Raw genomic sequence first — 5,868 nt, 5'->3', positions numbered from 1 at the left:
TGCGCTGCCTTCCCCCCTCCCGGCCCGCCCGCCGATGGGCTGCATCCCTCCCCAGCAGCCTCCCACTCCCCCTTCCCTCCCTCCCTCCTCCTCTTCCTCCTCCCCTTTTCCTTCCTCCACCCCCCTAGTGCCTTCCAACTCTCTCCTTCTCTTCCTCAGCATCTTGAGCATCTTATCTCACCATCTCACCAGCCCAGGGACCTCCACGCCGTCTCCCCTGGACCAGGGACCCCCCTTTCTACTCCCTGTTCCCCCATTTTGCAGCTGCTGCTGGGGGTTTCTCCTGTGAAGGTTGTGGGCAACCATGGGTTTGGGGCTGCAGTTTGCAAGGGGTTTTTATATTAGGAGATTTTGGCTCCAAGGCTCTGGCAGAGGGTTTAGGGGAAGGGGGGCTCTCCCTCCTGCCCCCACCCTTTGCAGGCCCTTTGCTGGTGAACACAAAGGGAGGTGAGACCCCAGTTCCCATAGGGATGGGGTGGAACGGGCCTCAGACCCTCCTGGTGAGGGAGATGCTCCTGAGACAAGTGGAGCAGGTGGAGGGAGGTCCTTCCACGCAGTGGGGCTGTGGTGGGGGCACTTCATCATAACATGGGGAAACTGAGTCACAGAGGACATGGGGATGTGCGCTTTTTCTTGTAGGATGGCAGTGAATGGGGCAGGACCAGGGTGGCTTGAGCTGACGGAGGAGGGGAACGTTGTTTTGGGGAGGGTGAGCCCTAGGGAGGGTGGGGGCAGGAGTGGGTGGTACAAAGGAGCTGGACGATGCTCCTGGGGTCTTGGTTAACGACATTTTCCATCGCCCCAGCTGAACCATCAGACTTTAAGGCTCTCTGTCCCCCCTCCTGCTGTCCCCTGGCACCCCTCCACCCTGGGCTCCTAGGGAGGGGTCTCCACATCCCCTGTCTCTTAGAGACACCATGGTCACGCTTGGGTCCATCTCTGAGCTGGGTGAACCTCTGTCTGAGTGAAACCTCCTCTCCTGCATCAGGGCAGTATCAGGACATCCTTTCCGCACCCACCTGGGGCTTGGGGGGTGGTCCCAACCTCACCCACCCTGTCAAGTGGGCCAGGTTCTGTCTGCTCATGGTGACCTGCGGCAGAAAGCCAGGCAGCAAGTTATGGTTTCTCCTTTTCTTGAGGAAATTGGGACAGCCACGGGGTGCTGCTGGGAAGGGTGTGACAGAAGACATTGCCATCAGGGTCACCATCCTGCGGGGATGAAAGATGTTTCCCCTGCTTGAACCTTGTGCATCCACCAACAGCCTCTCACGGAGTGCTGGACCACGCTCCCCACTTCATCCCGAACACAGCCTCTGGGAATGGCTGCAAACCATGGCTTCTTGCAGATGGATCAATAAGAGGGCAGTGTCCTTTGATGAATTCATGGCCAAAGCCTCCCTCCATCTTCGCTGAACCATTTTCTGTCTCCAGGGCACAGGAGGGGGCAGGAGGCAATCAAGGTCCTTCCTGCATCTGCTGGACCAAGGTGAGAGTGCCCAGCCAGGGCTGCACCCCAGCCCACAGGTGCAACACATCCCAGGCTCCGAAGGGTAAATGCTCCTGGCCCAATAATTAAAGGGAATAAACAGCGCAGATGTAAATCTTCCGGCATTAACTGGATTTAATCAATTGTGTCATTGGTCTGGCAAAGAAGTTTCAAAATATGTAAAGCTCTGGTAAATGCAGGAAACTCTTTGTTTCCTAGGTGTCCTTCTGCTAACAAGTGACAGGATGAGATACACTCCAGAGCTACCCTTGCAGTACCTTTCACTTCAATAAGCCCAATGGAAAATGCAACATTTTCTAAAAAAAGGCTTGAGGAAGCTCCCATACCCTTGAGTAGCCTGGGCTCAGCTGGTTCATTGAGCACATCGCGGGTCTAGGACACAGCTCTGGTTTTGGGGGCTGCTCAGGGCTTTGTGCACCCCAGTGCACAGGAAGGACCTTGCGACTGCGAGCACTGGGGACCCCATTTCCATCCCGAGCCCCTGGGGCTCATCCTTGGCCATCTCAGCCTTCTTGTGGCCACCAAGTGGGACACACGCAATGACCACACTCTTCTCAGGTGCCCAAAATGTGGGGTGATGGAAGGAATGCAACAGCGAAAATCAACTGGTTTAATCAAGGAATTGGTTGCCAGGGACGTGAAGATAATTCCTTCCCCATATATCAGGGTAATGTCTGCAGTGCTGTTTGAAAGGCCTAATTGAGGGGATTTATAGTAAAATGCAACTTGTCAGATGCGGCAAAGGAAAAATAAAACAGTCCCTGAGACAAGGAAATCAGGCCATTCGTCATGGTTAATCTCAAACTCCTCGGTGCGGCGCAGAGACAAACGCAGGAGATGGGTATTAGGGATGGGGAGAATGAAGAGAAATATTGGATCATCCAGGAAAGAAGGAGAAGAGCGATCTAGCCTGAGTTTATCTCCCTCGGGTATGTTATTATTATTATTTTATGTAACTGCATGTGGTTTGACACTCCTGTTTCTGAGCGGCTCCACGACGGCTGCTCCGTGGGGCTGTTTGTGTGACTTACAGCATTGCGATGCTCCTACATTGTCCCTTGCAGCCATCCCCTTCCCTCGCTTGGGAGAAACGTGCTGCCACATGTGTCCATCCTGCACAATGGGGACGAGACTGGGACCAGTCCCAGCACTGGGGGAACCCACCACACGTGTCCCTGCTCCCTGCGTGGGACATCGGTGGCACTGTGGGCCACGGGGCTTTGTTTCCAAGTGTTTCCTCAGTGTCACGGACATATGGATCAGGTTGGTGGAAGAGTGAAGTCCAGTCTCTCGGCTGAAATGAAGGCTGAGGTCAGAAATGTGTCTCAGTTTCCCTACCGGTGTGTTGGGACGGTTTCTTTCCTGTATAAATTGAGAGAAGCAGAGGATGCTTTTCTGCGTGGTGCTTGGTGGAGCCGCTCAACTGTGAGCTGAGAAAACAAAACAAAACCCACAAGTTTTTCCTGGGATATTTGTGTTTTACTTTGGCTTTAAAATGCAGTTTCAGGCTTTCTGTCATGTGTCTGACCCTTTTCCCTCCTCCTAGACCTGCAGAGCGGGGAAGAACTTGCTCTCAGACTCTGGCTGACAAAAGAAAGGGGTTGTTGGGACCACGTTTCCCTCATTCCGGGTCACCACATCATATAATCATGCCTCAAATTCAGGTATTTGATCATTCTACCTGCCGTGTCCCTGCAATCCTTGTGGCTGCTCTGAAAGGAAGAGCAGGAATGCTTAAGTCACAGACCTGCTGAATACACTACAGCGTGGGAAGCCAAGGACTTGTTACTCAATCAACGACCTCTTTTAATGGTTATTAATGTGGAGCTGGGCTGGCAGAAAGGTTTCTTGGTCCTGAAGACCTTGCAAAAGGCTTGGGTGGCCTCTGGATGCTTCAGCCCCCTGTTCATCCCATCAGAATCTGCTGGAGATGCAGATGATGTTCCAGTGTCCTCCTGGGAGAAGGAAAACCCAACTAAAACATGCATTGGGCTGGGTTTTATTCTGACTCATTACTCCGTGCAGCAAATGGCTGATTCCTTCAGTAGATGGATAATTCCCTCCTGCCCTGTCTTTTCCCCTCCCCAGATTGTGTGTGTCAATAGGAGATGATACCATGTTAACAAAACCACAGAAACTGCAAATTGGAACAAGCAAACTGAAGGAAACTGGGATCTAACTGAATGTCTTATTTGATTTGTGTCTTATTTTTTAGATTGCTGTTGGAAGTGTCAATTTTGAACAGAACAGAAACACAAAAGCTTTTGTTTTACAACTAATTAAACCCCAAGGCAGAATGCTAAACTAATCATAATAATAGTCATAATTATTATTTTACTCAATCAAAAAGCTTTTAGCTAAATCAACTGAAATTCATCAATCAGATTGGCGTTTCCCATCAAACAAAACACCGCAGCTTGTGGCTGGGAAAAACCTCATGGTTTTACTCTGGAGACTGATCCCATCAATCCAGCAGCCGAAAATGCTCTGCTTTCATGCACGGGGTGATGGATGGATGTACAAGGGCTGCACAGGTGCACAAGATGCTGTTGGATGGACTACAAGGGTTGCCCGTGTGTATGCAATGCTGTTGGATGGATGTTGAAGGGTTGCCCAGGTGTATACAATGCTCTTAGATGGATGTCGAAGGGTTGCACAGGTGTACGCAATGCTGTTGGATGGACGTACATGGGCTACATGGGTGTCCAAGATGCTGTTGGATGGACGTACAAGGGTTGTCCAGGTTTACGCAATGATGTTGGATGGACATACAAGGGTTACCCAGGTGTATGCAATGCTGTTGGATGGATGTCCAAGGGTTGCCCAGGTGTATACAATGCTGTTGGATGGATGTCCAAGGGTTACCCAGGTGTATACAATGCTGTTGGATGGATGTCCAAGGGTTGCACAGGTGTACGCAATGCTGTTGGATGGATGTACAAGGGCTACATGGGTGTACAAGATGGTGTTGGATGGATGTACAAGGTTTGCACAGATGTACAAGATTCTGTTGCATTGATGGTGCCCGGTGCAGCTCTGCCTGCACCCCTGGGGACCTGCCAGTTGTACAGCAAAGTGGGAGCCACATCCACAGTGTTGCACATATTGCAACTGATACCCCCTTCCTTTGATCGTGAGCATGACACCATGGGCATGGACATGCCATTGGAGATGGAGATGTCCTTGCAGAGATCACGGCAAGGATTGTGAGTTCTTCAGAAACGGCTTGTGGCAAAAATTCCTCCCCACTCATCACATCTATAAATGCCAGTCAAGGCAGGAGGGATGTCTTTCAAATCTGGTTATTTATTCCCCATACATTTGATGAAATATTAATCTCCTCATCTCCAAAAGGCAATCAAATAAAACCTGGAAGGAATGACGCACAGGGCCTCGATGCAGAGTGCAAAAAGCAGCAACATCAAAATAAAATAAAAATACAAACATAATGTAAAATTTTATAGAAAAGGTATCTATGTGGTGGCATGAAGGGCGGAGGCAAAGTGACCTGGCACCCTCAAGGCAGCTGGGCTTGGGAGGTTGAGCAAGACCATGGCGGTATGGGGATGAAGAGGACTGGGATCTGGCAATCACGTGCATAGGTCTTAAGCTTTCCTGTAAGGGCTTTTGGTGGGATTTCTTTGAAGGTTTCCCCTTCCTTCTCTTACGCCTTAATTAGAGGGTGGCTTCATGCCAAGACACCAGTTGGCTCGGGCCATCACGCTGGGAGATGGGAGGAAGGCAGACGGTGGATGTGTCGGAGGTGGCGCCGGCTGTTCCTCGTAGCAACGGCGCGGTTTGGCACGACGGCGACTGGCAGTCACGCGGGGAAGGAAGCTTTGAGATGGGGATGTCTCTCCTCAAAGCTCAAGGCTGATACAAGGTCCTGTTTCCATCTGCTTTAAGGTAATGCAACCCGAAAACAGACTCAGCCATTGTTGGTGGTGTTTTGCATAATGTCCTCCAAAGCCATTCTTCTCCATCTTTCTAAGACCAAGGATGTGGCTCTTGGAAAACATTCATAGCTATTGTGGCGGTGCTGATACAAAGCAGTTCACACATGCAGCCAAAAACAAAGTCTGGCAAAGTGTTGTCCAGTTTTGTGTCCCCTCAACCTGTTTTCTTTGCATGTTTGTGGGTGTTGGCACATCTTTTCTTTACAATCATCTCCTGGTATATCACGAGTCCAAAACCTGTCCACCTTCCCTGTTTCTCCAGCCGTGGCCTGTGTGCAGATGAAGTGGTTATTGTGGGAAGTGATGGGAAAGCTGGTTTGCCTACCAGTTGCAGTGACAAAATAATTTGGCCAAAGAGGTAAAAATCCCCTTTCTAGCAAATGTTTTTCTCCAGGCAGGTATTGA

This window comes from Patagioenas fasciata, chromosome 22 (genome assembly GCF_037038585.1).
Source record: "Patagioenas fasciata isolate bPatFas1 chromosome 22, bPatFas1.hap1, whole genome shotgun sequence".
In the NCBI taxonomy this organism is placed as follows: Eukaryota; Metazoa; Chordata; class Aves; order Columbiformes; family Columbidae; genus Patagioenas; species Patagioenas fasciata.
This window is presented reverse-complemented; position numbering follows the sequence as displayed.